At 43.9% G+C, this 18,580-nt stretch overlaps 1 protein-coding gene across 2 annotated transcripts in view; it reads left to right on the top strand.

The window, feature by feature from the left end:
* Positions 1 to 12,549: 12,549 nt before the first annotated feature.
* VPS37C (VPS37C subunit of ESCRT-I) overlaps positions 12,550 to 18,580 on the top strand; it is a 28,500-nt gene continuing 22,469 nt past the window's right edge. Inside the window, exon 1 of one of the 2 annotated variants that reach the window (XM_065937438.1) lies at positions 12,550 to 12,672. The gene's annotated coding sequence lies outside the window, so the exon portion shown is untranslated. The remainder of the gene's footprint in view (positions 12,673 to 18,580) is intronic. The other variant, XM_065937439.1, reaches the window with a different exon arrangement.

The following is an 18,580-nucleotide window of genomic DNA, read 5'->3' as shown; positions in this document are numbered from 1 at the left end:
AATACAAAAAATCCAGATGCACAAGCTACTCACTGCAACATTGTTTGTAAAAGCAGAAGATCAGAAACAGACCTGAAGTCACCATCCACCCGGGAGTGTGGATTAAGGCACAGGGCATCCCAACACCTGGGTGTGATGTAGATGGAGGGAGGCAGGGAATGGGTGAGATCTTCAGGGTGCACTGTTTAGTTTTTAAAACAGAGGGACAGGAAAAGTACCTATAGTTTGTTGCTTTTACATACACATACATGTCTATTTTCAATAAGAAAGAATGGACAACTAAATCCAAACCAATAAAAATTGTAATTTATGGAGGAGGGGCAGAGACAGAAGTGAGTTTTTTTCTTGTTTTATAGTTTGACTTTGCAAACATGTAGTATCAAAAATAGAAAAATATATCTGTCAAAAACTGAGAACAAACTAAGACAAATGAACCTAATTGTTTCAAGCTGGTGACACAGTTGCACAGAACAAAACATTATTTAAGAGGATTTTAAATGCAGGATTTTGACTCTGTGTTCAGAGTAGAGTACTTCTAAGGGCAAAGAGAAACAAAGAAAAGCACCCTCCCTCCAAAACAAATTCAAAATTCCAAAGAAATGTGAGACTGTATCCAATACCTTATGGCTGGTGATAGTTCTACTGTTATTTTGAAAGTATCATGTTTTATGTTACAGGTTAAAGCAAATAAGTAATTAATGTTAATGTTGTTCTGAGGCAAGACTTTCAGTGGATAGAGAAAAGATGTTTAAGTATAAAACAAAAAAGTGTAAGTGGAAGCCTACAGTCTTTAAACTTGGAAAAATAAGTTTGTACCCATTAGTTATTTTCCTTTATTTTTTTTTTCTTTACAGAATATCTGTACTTCTTCAGGCTGCCCACTAAAAAGCCTCGAAGCAATGGCAATGTGCTAACTGTGACTATCCTGAGGCATAGCTTGTGGCCTCTAATTACCATTTCTCACTAGAACATGCAGAAATTTTTGAAGAAATGGTTGACTTCAGGGCTGGACCAAGAAATACAGAAGATAAGCCTGGGAATCTTGAAGGACCAGAAAGTTGAGGACCTTCAAAGACCATAAGAGGTCAGACAAAGTTTACGAATCCATATGAAAAGATCAAAGGTGGGACAATTTTAGCATCACAGCAAATATATAAAAATCCAGTAGCTCCAAATGGTAATAGACAATAATCTAATTTGTCACTGTAACCGATCACAGTGGTACCAACTCATTATTTTGACCATTGAGGAAGGGAAATAATCATCAATACTTATGCTATTTTTGTTGCTGTGAAGAATATTTCATGTAACTACACATAGTTGAAGAAATAGTCTTTTTAACTGAAGAATTCTAGGAATTAAATTCAGAAGGAGTGGTAGAAAGAGCAAATCGTTGTTTTTGTTTGTTTGTTTTGTTTTTTTCAGGGGGAAGGAAAAGAGCGCAAGGGCTCCCGCGAGCACCCACGTGCCTTCATCTTCCCTCTCCCTGCCGCCGGGGCCAGAGGGAAGGGACGCGTGCGCGCGCGGAGGTGACAGCCGCGCGCCACCAGCCCCCCGGCCCCGCTCCCCCCCCCCTGGGAAAGGGGACGGCGGGGCCGCCCTGCGGCGCCCCCGGACTCTCGTCCGCGCCACGCCTCTCCCCACGTCCCCCGTCCCAGCCCGCGGGGCGAGGGCCCGCGGCGGGGAAGCGCAGGATGGCGCAGCACCCCGAGGCCGGGAGGCGCCGTCAGGGGCGCCCCCCTCTTCTCCCTCCCTCTCTCTCCTCGGCCCGCTCCCCCCACCGGCTCAGTGGAGGACTGCGGCCCCTCGACCGCCCCGGGGAGAGGCAGAGCCCGCGGAGGGAAAAGAGCGAGGGTGGCACGGACCACCACAACGCCCCGGCCCGCCAGCGGGCGCCCGGAGCGACAAACCCTTGTGTCGAGGGCTGACTTTCAATAGATCGCAGCGAGGGAGCTGCTCTGCTACGTGAGAAACCCCGACAAATCGTTGTTTTGAAACATTCTCATGAAACAATAGATCTAGGCAAAGGTCATCAATGGACACTAAAACCATAGGATGAAAACTCAAAGGGGAAGTTTATAAACGGGTGTATGAGTTTGACATCAGGACCCACAGCATCTCAGCATCTATCAAAGTGGATCAACTAGAAATTACGAGCCTCTTGAAGTGGTGCCACAAGAAATATATGGAGCTCTGTACGAAATATTCCAATGAAAAATTTTCAACTCATGACTAGATCTAACTACCAGTTTGCGGGGAAATACACAGATAGAGGAACAGAGTGGCAATCCTCTAAACCAGCAGTCCCCAGTCTTTTTGGCAAGAGGGTCTGGTTTCCTGGAAGACAATTTTTCCAAGGACTGGTTGGGGCTGGGGCAGGGGGGCATGGGGTGGCAGCAGGAGGAGGAGGAGATGTGGAGATGGTTTTGGGATGATTCAAGGGCATTACATTTATTGTGCATTTTATTTCTATTATTATTACATTGTGATATATAATGAAATAATTACACAACTCACCATAATGCAATATCAGTGGGAGCCCTGAGCTTGTTTTCCTGGAACTAGACTGTTCCATCTGGGGGTGATGGGAGAGTGATGGGGAGCAACTATAAATGCAGATGAAGTCTCATTCACTGGCCTATTGCTCCCCTCCTGCTGTGTGGTTTGGTTCTTAATAGACCAAGGACTGAAGGACCAGTACTGGTCTACAGCCAGGGGGTTGTGGGCCCCTGCTCTAAAGCCAGTACTTGGGACATTCTATAAGACAAATAACCTCACCTCCTCAAATATTTTAAACAAATAAATGACATAAAAGGAGGGGAGACTGTTACTTATTTAAAGTCTTTAAAGATAACAACCAAATGCAATACGTGTCCATTCTCTAGATACTGATTTGAATCAACAAACTGAAAAGCTTTTTTTTTTTTTTTTTTAAGAGGATTGGACATGGACGGGATACTAGATGTTACTTTTGTTTGAAACAAAATAGCATTGTGGTTGTTTATACTTTGTGAAACAAAGATCCCTCTAGTCAAGGTTATGGTTTTTCCAGTGGTCATGTATGGATGTAAGAGTTGGACTGTGAAGAAAGCTGAGCACCAAAGAATTGATGCTTTTGAACTGTGTTGTTGGAGAAGACTCTTGAGAGTCCCTTGGACTGCAAGGAGATCCAACCAGTCCATCCTAAAGGAGATCAGTCCTGGTTGTTCATTGGAAGGACTGATGCTGAAGCTGAAACTCCAATACTTTGGCCACCTCATGCGAAGAGTGGACTCATTGGAAAAGACCCTGATGGTGGGAGAGGTTGGGGGCAGGAGGAGAAGGGGGCAACAGAGGATGAGATGACTGGATGGCATCACCGACTTGATGGACACGAGTTTGAGTAAACTCCGGGAGTTGGTGATGGACAGGGAGGCCTGGCGTGCTGCGATTCATGGGGTTGCAAAGAGTCGGACACGACTGAGTGACTGAACTGAACTGACTGATACTTTGTGAAATGGTAATCTCTTCCTCAAAATACTTCAGCAAAAATGTGTGCATGCGTACTGAGTTGCTCAGGTATGTCTGACTCTCTAGCCTGCCAGGCTCCTCTGTCCATGGGATTTTTCAGGCAAGAATACAGAAGTGGGTTGACATTTCCTTCTCCCGGGGATCTTCCGACTCAGGGATCAAATGCACATCTCCTGTGTCTCCTGCATTGCGGACAGATTCTTTATGCGCCAAGCCATCAGGAAAAGTCACTGTAGACCAAGAGAGTTTAGTGACACACTAAGGACTGGAACTCGGGCGGTTGGAGCCATGAGTCAGTCTCTGGAGAGTTGTGTGAGTGCTGTGCAGAGCTGTCCAGCTGTGGAATGAATGGGCTACATTGTGGGCCTCCAGGCCTGAGCAAGGCAGGCAGAGGCTGTCTGACCTCCGGCTGCTCTTGGGGCTGCCTTGGGACTGCTGCCTGGAAGAGAGCTGCTTTTGCCTTCTTACATCCATCTGGCCTGAGTGGCTGGGGAGTTTTCTTTGTCCTTCTGGAGCCTTATCACAGCCAATGCCAAGGTCAATGGGGATGGAAATATGCAGGACTGCAGTGTAACACCAAAGGGTACCCAAACTAGACACCGAGCCTCAAATGTCTTGGCTGAGCTTTTTATCAATAATTACACCAGTTCATGCATCATGCTGTTAAAAAAGGTTTAAGAGTGTGTGTGTGTGTGTGTGTGTGTGTGTGTGTGTGAGCTTTATGGGGGACTTAAATGCTAGGGTGAAATGCTTTCCATTGGGGTGAAGTGCACCCTCACTCCAGCTGATATTTCACCCTGGTTCATCAGGAATGATTTCTTCAAAACAGAAATAGCCTTCAAAAACAAATTTATGGCAACCAAAGAGGAAAGGTGGAGGGGGTAAGGGATAAGTTGAGAGTTTGGGGCTAATATATATAAAGTAATATATATTATATTTATATATTTATATAATATATTTTAATATCTTTATATATTATTATATGCATTATATATAATACATATGTATAAAGTTATATATATATATATATATATAAAGCACTAATATATGTAAAGTATGAAATCAGAAAAGAGCTATTCCATAGCACAGGAAAGTCTAGTCTACTCAATATTCTGTAGTAACTTATATGGGAAAAGAATCTTAAAAAGAATGGATATATAAAAATAACCGAATTGCTTTGCTGTATACCTGAAACTAACATAATATTGTAACTCATATATACTCCAATATAAAATAAAAGTTAAATTTTAAAAAGATAGGTTTCTTCTAAAGACTAGAATGGGCTCTTTTTCCTCATGGGATTCCTGATGTGATGCCAGAGCCGGCAGAGCAAATGCAGAACAATTCAACATTATCTGAAGTTGCCTTTTCCCTGGCTTTGGTGTTCTTTGGTTTCTGGTGGGCACCTTTGACTTTGGAGGATCTCATACAAGAGCCCATAGATAGTAGGTGGTCATTAGTTGAAGGCTGAGAGATAGGAGCCAGTGGGAGCGTGATAGCCCAGCTCTCGAGCGTTGGATCGGGGCATGTTTGAGGCACAATTTATGTTCCAGAGCTGCCTGTGGGAGCAGGCTACAGTTCACCTCTCCAAGACTTCCATGACATCGCACAAGGCTCGGTTTCATCCATTTTCCTGTCCTGCTTCCCCTGTGCCCTCACTGGTTTCTTGGGAAGAACTCTGAAATAAATCACTTGTACAGGAAACCTGGCATCATGGGCTACTCTGGGGCAAATGACCTAAGATGATCCCTTTTTAGGCAACCCCCCTGAAACCCCAAGTGATATAGGTTCCCCTTCCAAGTCTTCCTACAGCATCTTGACGCTGTCTCGGCTATGTGGCTTTGTACTTGCTTGAGTTTCTGAAGTCCATGCTAGACCACAGGTTCCAGAATGCAGGGATCTTACTTGACTCACTTGTAAGTCCATGTGAGATCTTGTCTGTATCCATCAGACTTTAATTGTCAAAGCAAAGTTAACACAGAGATTTGTTAATAGATTATGAGTGTTAGGTTACAGGCTCAACTGTTGTAATCAAAGCCTAAATAACATTGCCTTCAATAGAATACACTTCCATTTCTCTTTCATGCAGTAATAGTCCAGGTCCCTCCACAGTGATGGGGACCCAATTTTTTCTTGCTGCTTTGCCATCTTCCACATGTGATACTCACCTCTGGTCTAACATGGCTGCTCCAGCTCCTGTTATTACATCTGCATTCCAGCTAGGAGAACAGAAGGGGGATATGCCCCTTTCATTAAAGGCCACAACCAAAAGTTATAAACTCACTTCCACTCGTTTTTCATTGGCTACAATGAAGTCATAGAGTCTAGGAAGTAAACTTTTGAGCTGGGTGGCCCTAGACTAGGGGTTTAGTTGCCAAATAAAGAAGGAGACAATTAGGAGTGCCTGTTATACCTTCCTGTTTAAGTGAAGAGAAACTGAGTTACACTATGAAGCCAGAAAACCCCCAAACCTCAAAGTCTCAACATAACTGAGGTTTATTTCTCACTCACATCTGACATTGTGGACAGGGAGCCCTGCTCATCACACTCTCTCAGGGGGAAAGCGGGTGGAGGCTCCCTCTGGATGCAGAGGAAGGGAGTGTGTGGCAAATTGGGCTCTGTTTCTTAAAGGGGTTCACTTGGAAGTAACAGATCACTTCTACTCAAACTCCACTGGCTGAAGTAACTTCCATGGTCGTGGCAAACCTGGGGGTGGTGGGTACACAGAAGGGCAGGGGCATGTGATCCTACTGCAGAACATTCACGATGAGCAACAAGGGCCGCCACCCTTCATTCATGTCCCTTTGCTTTGTTTGTCTTTGGTTCTCCCCACCCTGCTGTCAGCCTGTTTTGACCTGTTGATTCAGATTTAGATGAGAAGGATTTATATGGCAGGGCATATACAAGGCTGTTAATAAGTGGGGGAAAACAAGCCAAAAAAAAGAAAGAAGTCCAAAATCTATTAGAAAACATGCTTGTAATTGCAACTCTGCATTTATATAGGATTAGGTATATATGCAGTTTATAAATAAATTTAACAAAAAACATAAAGGAAAGAAATTTAAATATAAATTTATTGACCAAATTAGGAAAGGAATACATCAAGGCTGTACACTGTCAACCTGCTTATTTAACTTATATGCAGAGTACATCATGAGAAATGCCAGACTGGATGAAGCACAAGCTGGAATCAAGATTGTCAGGAGTAATATCAATATACTCATATATGCAGATGACACTACCCTTATGGCCAAAAAATGAAGAAGAACTAAAGAGCCTCTTAATGAAAGTGCAAGAATAAAATGAAAAAGTTGGCTTAAAACTCAACATTCAAAAAACCAAGACCATGGCATCCAGTCCCATCACTTCATGGCAAAAATGGGAAAACAATGGAAACAGTGAGAGACTTTATTTCTCTGAGCTCCAAAATAACCACAGATGGTGACTACAGCCATGAAATTAAAAGATGCTTGCTCCTTACAAGAAAAGTTATGACAAACCTACACAGCATATTAAAAAGCAGAGACATAACTTTGCCAACAAAGGTCTAGACAAAGCTATTGTTTTCCTAGTAGTTGTGTATGGATGTGAGAGTTGGACTATAAAGTAAGCTGAGTGCCAAAGAATTGATGCTTTTGAACTGTGGTGCTGGAGAAGACTCTTGAGAGTCCCTTGGACTGCAAGGAGATCAAATCAGTCAATCCTAAAGAAAACCAGTCCTGAATATTCTTTGGAAGGACTGATGCTGAACCTGAAGCTCCAATACTTTGGCCAAATGATGAGAAGAACTGATTCATTGGAAAAGTCCCTGATGCTGGGAAAGACTGAAGGCAGAAGGAGAAGGGGACGACAGAGAATGAGATGGTTGGATGGCATCACCAACTCGATGGACATGAGTTTGAGCAAGCTCTGGGAGTTGGTGATGGACAGGGAAGCCTGGTGTGCTGCAGTCCATGGGGTTGCAAAGCGTCGGACAAGACTGAGCAACTGAACTGAACTTATTGATCAAATCCAACTAATAAATAATAATAAAGCCTTACAATATTAAGTACATAGTAGTGTCAGGTTTAAGTTTGGATGCACATTGCAAAAAACCCAAAATATCAATATCTTTAAGAAGATAAAATTTGATTTTTTTTCTCCCACAAAAAGAAGTCTCGATGTGGGCCATCCAGAGCTTGCCAAGTTTCCATCTCTAAGGTCACATGATGGGGCAGTACAACTGCAGGAGTTCCAACCATCATATCTGGAGTCCAGACAACAGTTAAGATGAAGGTGGGGAAGGAAAGAGACTCATCTCTCAACTGAATCAGCTCTTTGAAGGCAGTCTTCCAAGAAATCCTTCTTACAGGTCTGCTTATATCACAAAGTCACCAGTCATGACTAAGAGCAAAGGAGGGTGGGAAATGCAATCTTGTAGCTACTGGGCACATGGCTATATAATAGAAGGAATTCTGTTTTTAAAAATAACCTGAGAATGGTAATTTCATAAGTAGCTACCACCCCCTGCCTCAAGAGACACAAAAGATCCATCCAAAAAGATGGATCAGGCCGAAATGCAAGGCACAGTGTGGGAGTCACTAGGGGGGAGCAAGAATGAGAAACAGCTATGTGGATCTGACCTGAGATCTCACAGGACAAATAGAAAAGACAAAGTCTTCACTGGAGATCTCCTGAGCACTGAATTGAGGATTAAATCTACCACACAGTCAAACTTCTTTTGGAAAACTGCTTTTCCAACTCAGGTTGCAAGTCTTTCTCAATATCTCAGCTTCTTAAGTATCTTGTCTTTGTTACCTCACATTCTGATCTGCCTGTCTCACCTTCCTTACTTCTGTTCACATCATATCTTCATCCAGTCCACCAGCATTTGTTGTCGTTCAGTCACTCAGTCAGTTATGCCCAACTCTTTGCAATCCCATGGACTGCAGCATGCCAGGCTTCCCTGTCCTTCACCATCTCCCGGAGCCTGCTCAAGTTCATGTCCATTGAGACGCCATTCTTGTCCTCTATCATCCCCTTCTCTTCTTGCCTTCAGTCCTTCCCAGTATCAGGGTCCACCAGCATAACAAGATTCAGTATTGAGGAGATTCAGTATTGAGAAGCAGATAGAAACAGAATGACTACTTTAATATGCATTCTTTTCCTGATCAAGGTCATCTGAAGGACTGAGATGGCTAGAATAGGGAGATATCTTGTTTCCTCTAAAGTCCCAACCAAGAAGGTGACTTCCTTGAACCTGGGGATGGTGTGTTCACTTTTGCATCCACAGGTCGAACAGTACAGGTATTCAGTGTATGTATGTGGAGTGAATGAACAAGAGAAGATAGTAAGGAGCTGTCTTCGCTTTCTCTTTCTCACTTTTTTCCTGTGTCAGGGTCAGTCTGAATAGGAAAATTAGAAACATTTGAGGACTGGTGTATGGGAACATGGGTGCAAGTGATAGGGGACCTGGGTCATAGAGGGTGGGGAGGCTGAAAAGAGCCAGAAGTGGAAAATAAGAAGAAACAAGCTAGGAAGAGCAGGCTTTTCTAATGCCATCTGCCTCAGATGACCTGAATTTTGTGCCAAGTTTGTCCCCTCCCTCCTTTGCCCTAATTCTCTATCTTTACTTATTCAGCAGGGCCAGCATTACTCTCCCCACCCCACCCTAAGATACTTGGCAGTGACCAAGTTGATTCAGAGAGCAGCCCTTGTCATTTCCTCTCAACACCCTCAGTGGGATCACTGTGTCTGTCACATTCACAGGATATTGCTGTCAGTCTCAGGAGTTCTCGGATCTGTGTGAAAAGATGTATAGAATAGTGTCTTCCTACCATAGAGAAGTTTCCATCTAGAGAGAGTGAATGTTCAATTACAGAAAAATGTAGCAAATACTAAAAAGAAAAAGGGGGGAGGTGTGAGGAAATTGAAGAACATACAAGGGGGCACCTACCCAGTCTTGGGGGTACCCAAGGGGCTTTCCAAAAGTGGAGTATATGAATGACATTCTAAAGAATGTCAGTGATAGGAAAACCTAAAACAACAGTGGCTTACAAAGGTGGTTTACTTCCTTTCGTATAAAAATCCAGAGGTGGGCATCCAGCAGTGTCATGAGGCATGCAGCTCCATGGTGTTAGGGCTCAGGCTCCCTCTTTTGTTGTGTGGTCAGGCATGGCCTCTAGTCTCACGGTTACCTCATGGTTCAAGATGACTACTCTAGCTCAGGCTACTGTGTCCATATTCATGTCCTACCATTGTACCAGTAACTGAAAGGATTGCAGAATATAAACTCAAGCCATCAGTAGGATTTTCTAAAACAAATACCAAATGAAAAATTATACTGCAAAAAATGTTTATAACAAAAGGTTAAGATTCACAGTCTTGACTCTCCCCGCCCCCAGAAACAATTTCACCCCAGCCTTCTGGCATCTGCTGTCAATGGGAGCCAGGCTGACATTATGTTCAAAGTGAAATGTTTTCAAAACCAGTCACAGCATCCCTCAAAGGTGCTACCTGTGTCCCAGAAGGGGCAGTAGCTGAGATGGCCTTCTTCACTGATCCCATCCCTGGCAGCCTATGAGGAACTCTTCATGAAAGTGAAAGTGTAGTCACTCAGTTGTGTCCAACTCTTTGTGATCCTATCGACTGTATGCAGCTGCCAGGCTCCTCTGTCCATGGGATTTCCCAAGAGTACTGGAGTGGGTTGCCATTTCCTTCTCCAGGGGATCTTCTGGACCCAGGGATGGAACTCACACCTCCCGCATTGCAGGCAGGCTCTTTACCATCTGAGCTATGAAGGAATCTATGAGGGACTCATCACAGAAACAGTAAACTCAGCTCAATAGCCAACAGTGATTATCTTAGCCAATCAGATTCACTCTCTCAAGAATTTGAAAAAGAAATTTGAGGTATCCATTGAAAGGAAAGGTGTAACATGAAAAAATAGTCAAATGAGGAGAATGAGGCCTAAAGTATTGCTGGTGACAGTGCCAGGTCTTAATTCAACATCGAATAAGATTTTCAACTTGGTCGGAAGATTTCCTTGGTCTAAGAAGCTCTCATCCTGGGGCCCCATTTTTACAAAGCTGCAGTTTTGGACGCTGCTAAGAAGCAAACAGGGAACCACTTCACCTCCAGGTCAGCTTGTTGAGTACAAGCTGCCTAGATAAGGTGGCACTAGCAGCAGGGCCTTGCTTCATGGGGCACCAGCCTAGAGATTCTGGGCAAGTGAGGATTTATTGTCTAAGGTTGCCTGTTATTTTTTTAAGCACTACCCACACAGAATGGACTAAATGTAACCTAGGACCTTGGCAGAGGAACCAGATATCAAATTGCCAACATCTGCTGGATCATCAAAAAAGCAAGAGAATTCCAGAAAAACAACTACTTCTGCTTCACTGACTACACAAAAGCCTTTGACAGTGTAGATCACAACAAACTGGATAATTCTTAAAGAGAAGGGAATACCAGACCACCTGATCTGCCTCCTGAGAAATAGGTATGCAGGTCAGGAAGCAACAGTTAGAACTGGGCATCAAACAACAGACTGGTTCCAAATAGAAAAAGGAGTACATCAAGGCTGTATATTGTTACCCTGCTTATTCAACTTATATGCAGAGCACATCATGCGAAATGCTGGACTGGGTAAGCCACAAGCTAGAATCAAGGTTGCCAGGAGAAACATCAATAACCTCAAATATGCAGATGATGCCACCCTTATGGTAGAAAGCGAAGAAAAACTAAAGAGCCTCTTGATGAAAGTGAAAGAGGAGAGTGAAAAAGTTGGAATTAAAGCTCAACACTCAGAAAACTAAGATCATGGCATCTGATCCCATCACTTCATGGCAGATAAATGGGGAAAGAGTGGAAACAGTGACAGACTTTATTTTGGGGGGGCTCCAAAATCACTGCAGATGGTGACTGCAGCCATGAAATTAAAAGACACTTGTTCCTTGGAAGAAAAGTTATGACCAACCTAGAAAGCATATTAAAAAGCAGAGACATTACTTTACCAACAAAGGTCCCTCTAGTCAAAGCTATGGTTTTTCCAGTAGTCATATATGGATGTGAGAGTTGGACTACAAAGAAAGCTGAGCGCTGAAGAATTGATGCTTTTGGACTGTGGTGTTGGAGAAGACTCTTGAGGGTCTCTGGACAACAAGTAGATCAAACCAGTCAATCATAAAGGAAATCAACTCTGAATGTTCATTGGAAGGACTGGTGCTGAAGCTGAAGTTCCAATACTTTGGCCACCTGATGAGAGCTGATTCATTAGAAAAGCCCTTGATGCTGGGAAAGATTGAAGGCAGGAGGAGAAGGGTACGACAAAGGATGAGATGGTTGGATGCCATCATCAACTCGATGGACATGAGTTTGAGCAAGGTCCGGGATTTGGTGATGGACAGGGAAGCCTGGTGTGCTGCAGTCCACAGTGGTCGCAGAGCCGGACATGACTGAAGGACTGAACTGAATGAATGAGGGCCTTGGGAAACAGGCTACTTTTCAGGAAGCTACTCAGTTGTTTTAGGGGCCCGCCAGTCAGTTCCAGTTTGACAGCCACTGCTGTTTGCTTGGGGACATTTAGGACACTGATGACTTCAGTCCTGGTGTGGGGGTTCCCAAGTCTGAGCTCAGAACGTCGAGGGAATCCCCTTGGTGCTGGAATCCCATTCGTTTCCTTTCGGGTCTCCTTTGGGCCACTTTGAGCCTCACCCTCAATGTCAGGCACTGTTTGAAAACAAAACAAAACAAAAGGAGACCATCTCTCTCCTGTCACAGAAGCTTCAGATGCCTGCGCAGGCGCACTCGCGCAGGGCCTCCTAGGTTCCGCCCAATGGGCGGTGTCCCTTCTGGGGGCGGGGCAATGGCCTGTGGGGGCGGGGCCAGGTTCCCATCTCACGGGAGGGGTCTCGTGGGCCCTCCCGTGGGTGTGGTCCCCCGGGTGGCGGCGAGTGTTCCCCGGGGTGCTGGGGGCCGGGGGGTACGCTATCGTGGTGACTCAGAGGCCTGCGGCGCGCCCAACGTGCTGCGGAAAGAGTGACGTGGACTCGGCTCCCAGCTCCCGGACGTTGAAGGGGCCACTTCCGGCGGGAGGGGGCGGGCCTCGTCGATTCCGGAAATGTGGGTTTAGGCTGCGATTTAACCTCCCGACGGCTGTGGCGGCTGCGGAGGCTGCTTGGGGTACGTGAGTCGGACCTGGGGAGGGGCAAGGATGGGAATGGGGGCGGCGCTGGCCGTCGCTCCCGGCGCGTCCCCCGGCGTGCCCGCCTCACCTAACAAAAGCTGGTGATTGGGCGCAAGGGACTCGTGACTCCCGCCGGGACTGGTGCTCCTGCCCGGTGCCGTGGGACCGCGGGAGGGAGGCAGAGCCCGAGCTCCCTGCGCAGGTCCGGTTGTCCAGCAGCGCTTCACCCGTCACTGTCCCCTTTTCACCCTCCACCCCGTACTTGAGCGTCTTGCCGGTCACACTAGAACCAGGTTGCCCATCGTCCAGGTGGGGAGAGAGGTTTAAGAGTGCGGTCTTACTTGCCAGCGGCTGTCTGGCTGCAGAGTGGGGTCCAAGTGACGCTCTGGTCTGTAACCCTTTGGATTGTGCCCTTTGCAGCTTGGATCAGTTCTTAGCCTGCTCTTGTCCCTGCATCGCTGACCAATCCCTAGCTCTGGGCCGGCTGGGTACAAAGGTCATTGGTGCTTGTGTATCTCCAAGATGTGCCTGGTTCCTCCTGGGTTCCAAGAGGGTGGGTGAGAGAGAGAGAGTGTGTGTGTGTGAGTGTGTGTGTCTGTGTATGTTTGACTCTGCACCTCAGGGTTTCAGCAAGTCAGTGCTCTCTCAGCTGCCCAGTATCTGGGTCACTCACCCTGAGAATGTCCACCACTCTGGAAACTTCACAGACTTGACAGACTTTGGCAGTGTCCTAGTAATACTGTTTGTTGGTGACTGAGGCCTTTCCCACCCTCTTCATTGGCTACCTGCCTCTTACCCAGGAGTCCCATCTCCTACTGGTGCACCCAGGATGCTTCCACTTGACTGTCTGGTCTGTGACTGTTGGTCCTAGAGCTGGAGGTGGTGGTGACAGGGGACTTGGGAAGGAAAGACTTTTTATGGTTATTGTCCAAAGCTCTGACCCTGCACAGGCCTGAACTCTGGTTCTGGATGGGAGTGAGGACTTGCAGTGAAGTTCTGAACCCTGGAGTGAGAAAGTTAGCATTCTTGGCAGTCATAGTGCCTAGAAAAGCTTTTCCCTCTAGATCATGCCAGATATTTGGCTTGATGCCTTTGTAGTTTCCATTAGATTGAAAATTTTCTTAGTAGATTTCATTTGGACAGCTTCTATGGCTTTTTTGTTTTATTTCAAGGTAGCAATAGCTCTGATTTCTTACCTTGTTGCCATGTATGTGCTTTTGGCAGTGTTCTAGGGGCTTTGTGAACATGTAAGGATTCTGGAAACAGTTCAGGGTAGGTGGTGAGCCCATTTTGCCGATGAAGTGAGAGAGACCCAGAGATGTTAGGTAGAGTGCTGCAGCCATTAAGTGACCACATTGGGATTTTTAACCCATGAGCCTTATTTCCAAGCTAATGTATTTGCTGACCGTTAAGAAGCATCTGTAATGCTTGTCAAAGATATAGAGCCCCACCTCCAGATATTCTTGCTTAGGTTCTCGAGGGCATGTGCCATTCTGTGCTTAGTCGCTCAGTCATGTCCAGCTTTTTGCAATCCCATGGACTGTAGCCCGCCAGGCTCCTCTGTCTGTGGGGATTCTCCAGGCAAGAAGAATGGAGTGGATTGCCATGCCCTTCTCCAGGGGATCTCTCCAACCCAGGGATCAAACCCAGGTCTCCCATATTGCAGACGGCTTCTTTACCGACTGAGCCACCAGGGAAGCTCAGAAGGACATAGGAATTTGTATTTTTAACACTTGAACTCAGTGATTCTTACTGTAAGGCGAGTTTGGAAGCACTGCCTTACAAAAAAGGAGTTTGCAAATTTGTTGAGCTTGGAAGTGAAATTTTTTCTAAGGGTTCTTATTGTCTTTTTGCTTATTGGTATGTAATCTGCTAATCTGCTGTGAAAAGGGCATCAGAGTAACCAGCTGTATGAATCATCTCTTGGACACTGTTGTCCAGTCCTGGTAGGGTTTCTCCAGACTGACCTAATCAGATCAGCAAAGACCTTGTTTTAATCTGATTGGATCTTTGTCCGGAAATTGTTTAGTTTCTCTTTAGAGTTTGGAGTTTTCCGAAGGCTCCAGTTTATTTCTGCGTAGTTGCCCCAGACAGAGAGATCTCTGTAAAGGCAACAGTGTCTCTGAGGTTTGGGGACTATAAAGGAGGTTTATTTATCAGGTGTTTGCTCCACTGCATTTCTTTTCCTTTTCATTGGTTTATGTGAAATACTTGAGCAAACACCAAACAGCTTTGATTATTGTGATTTAGCAGTGGCTTACAAGTGCAGTCCTTGGAGTTTAGGGTGGGGAGAAGAGGGAAGACTGAACCAAGAAAATGAAACAAATGACTCAGGTCAGGTATGCCTAGCATTGAAGACATGTAAGTCTTGCTAATTTATCTGCTCCTTCCTGGGCAGAATTACAAGTAGTAAAAGAGGAAAGTCAGCATGATGCTATTACTTTATTCTTCTTCCGTCCAGTGAACACTGATTTCTAAGTTAATTTTGTTGTAAATGGAGGATGTACTTTATATGATTTGAATTTTTATAATTCACTGTTCCACATAGACATTTAAGAGTGTTAGGTTCTTTTGACGAATTGACCTCCTTTATCATGAAATGACCCTCTTAATCCCTGATAATATTCTTTGTCCTGAAATCTACTTTGTGTTGTATTAATATAGCCAATCCAACTTAAAAACAATTAGTGCTAATGGATTGATATCAGAATATTTGAAGAACTTCTACAACTCAACAATGAAAAAACAACCAGGTTAAATTTGACAAAGGTCTTGAATAGACATTTCTCCAAGGATGATATACCAATGGCCAATAAGCACATGAAGATACTCAGTATCACTAGTCATTAGGGAAATGTGAATCAAATGACAAGGAAATACCACTTCTCACTCATTAGAATAAAAATTGTTAAGGAAAAAAGAAAACCATCTGATGGCTTGGCAAGTGTTAGTGGCTCAGTCGTGTCCAACTCTTTGCGACTCCATGGACTATAGCCTGCTAGGCTCCTCCATCCATGGAATTTTCCAGGCAAGAATATTGGAGTGGTTTGCCATTTCCTTCTCCAGGGCATCTTCGTGACTCAGGGATTGAACCTGGACCTCCTGCATTGCAGGCAGACTCCTTACCATCTGAGGCACCAGGGAAGCCCAGTGGCTCAGACAGATCCCTTTCTTGTATTGCTGGTGGAAATGTGTAAAGTGTACAGCTGCTGTGGAAAACAGTATGGCAGTTCCTCAAAAAATTAAAGATAGAATTACCATGTGATCTAGCAATTTCAATTCTGAGTATATACCCTAAAGAAGTGTAAACAGACTCAGGTATCTGTACACCAGTGTTTCTGACAGCATCATTCACAATAACCAAAAGGTAGAAGCAACTCAGGTGTCCACTGACAGATGAATGGGCAAACTGAATGTGATACCTGCACACAACAGAACATCATTCAGCTTTAAGAATGAAGGAAAGTTTTGACAACATGGATGAAAGTTGAAGCAATAATGCTAAGTGAAAAAAGTCAGTCACTAAAGGATAAATGATCCTCCTAACAGTGCAGAAGATTCCGGTTCAACCCTGGGTCAGGAAGATCCCCTGGAAAAGGACATGGCAACCCACTCCAGTATTCTTGCCTGGGAGAGCCCATAGACAGAGGACTCTGGCTGTCTACAGTCCATGGGGTTGCAAAGAGGTGGTCATGACTTAGTGACTGAACAACAACCTCTTACATAAGGTGTCTGGAGTAGTAAATTCATAGAATCAGAAAGAAGAATGATGGCTGGCAAGGGCACAGGAAAGGGAGGAATAGGAGTTAATGTTTCAGAAGTACACGTTTCAGTCTGAGATAATGAAAAAGTCCTGGAGGTAGATGGTGGTGATGCCTGTACAACAGTATGAATGTATTTAATGTTACAAAACTGTACACTTTAAATGTTTTAAATGGCAAATTTTATGTATATTTTACCACAAATAAATGGATAGGTATTTTAAAATTTAGTGTTTGTGTGGTGTTATCTCTTTACATCCTTTTGATTTTGAATTGTTTGTGTCTTTACATTTCAAGTGAATTTCTTGTGGGCAGCTTATAGATATGTTTTACATTTTGTAAATTCAGCCTTACAATTTCTGCCTTTTAATTGGGATATTTAGGCCATTTACATTTAATGTGATTATTAGTGTAGTTGAGTTTAATAACTCTCAAAGTCTTTGTACTGCACCATCTTGCTTCAGATCGTGCACTTTAATTTAACCTGAACATGTTGCCTGGGATGTTTTCATTACAGTTCCCTCTGACAGTTGTGCTCTGAGTCCTGGATGAAGTGTGAGTCTACCCATCTGGAGAACATCCTGTCAGTCTCCTCAGTGGGGTGCAGTCACCTGAGGGACAGGCCTTAAGTGTGAGGCACATGGGATGCTGGGTGCTGGGGCCTGGCGGGTTCTTTCTTCACTGGGCAGTGCTGTGCATGGGGGATCTGCTGGCATCTGGGGCCCAGACAACTCTGTGCCAGGCTTACCTCTGATGGGTTAATTCTGGTTGGGTTTAACTCTATCATCTTGCTGTTTGATTTCAATCTGTCCTATGTTTTTTCTTCTTACATCCCTTTTTTTTTTCTGAGTTATTTGGGATTGATTAGTTTTCTTTTTTAATTCCACTTTATTTCCTTTGTCAGTTTATTAGGTTTGTTTTTTTAAGTGGTTGCTTTAAGATTCATGATACGTGTCATAACTTGTCATAGTCTATAAGCAAATGATCTTGTATTATTTTACGTGTAGTATAAAAACCTTACCATAGTATATTCTCATTTCCTCCCTCCTGCTCTTTATACTCTTGTTGTCATACATGTCACTAAGTCAGTTATATTTTTCTCAGCATTTTAAGATGTCATTCAGATGTCTTTTTGCTTACATTGTTTCATGTGAGTAATCTGCTGTCATTTTTATTTTATGAAGTTCATCTGTTCATATCTCTTTTTTTTCCTTCTGGCCACTTTTCTTTTATGACTAGTTTTAAACGATTGAATTATTATATGCCTTGGGTAGTTTTGGTCTTCCCTAGTGGCTCAACTGGTAAAGAATCCACCTGCAATGTGGGAGACCTGGGTTTGATCCCTGGATTGGGAAGATCCCCTGGAGAAGGGAAAGGCTACCCACTCCAGTATTCTGGCCTGGAGAATTCCATGGACTGTAGAGTCCTATAGTCCATGGGGTCACAAAAGAGTCGGACACGACTGAGCGACTTTCATTTTCACTTTTGGGGTAGTTTTCATATTTCTTAGGCTTGAGTTAATTGAGTTTTTGTATCTGTAATTTCAAAACTTTGATCAAATTTGGAATTTTTCATCTAGTCATTCTTTAGGGATTTTCTCTATTCTCTTCTCTCTCCCCATTTGGAAAATGCAGTCACATGTATTTTAGTATTAAAGTTGTTCCACAGCTGTCTGATGCTCACTTTACTTTTCCCCCATTGTATGTGTGTGTGTGTGTGTGTGTGTGTGGTGGTTTTTGCAGTTTCTGTTTCTGTTTCTTCAGGTTCATTGATCTTTTCTTCTGGAGTGCCTAATCTGCTGTTATTTCCATATGGTTTGGTTTTTATATCAAACATTTGGAGTTTCCATTTCTAGAAGTTCGATTTGGGTCTTTTTTTTATATTTTCTTGTCACTGCTTAACATGCTTAATCTTTTGCTTTTTGAGTATATGGAAGATGGTTATAAGGAACCATTTTAATGTCCTTGTGTACTAGTTATATTATCTATATTTTTTTAATCTGTTTCTACTGATTGGTTTCCCCTCATTATGGATTATATTTTCTTCTTGGTATGTTTGGAAATTTTTGTTTAGATGTTGAATGTTGGGAATTTTGCCCTGTTGGGTTCTGCTTATTTTTGTATTTTTATAGATAGTCTTGAGA

This window comes from Muntiacus reevesi, chromosome 5, assembly GCF_963930625.1.
Source record: "Muntiacus reevesi chromosome 5, mMunRee1.1, whole genome shotgun sequence".
Taxonomy (NCBI): Eukaryota; Metazoa; Chordata; class Mammalia; order Artiodactyla; family Cervidae; genus Muntiacus; species Muntiacus reevesi.
Note: the sequence above shows the minus strand (reverse complement) of the source record. Positions and strands in the feature narration are given on the sequence as shown.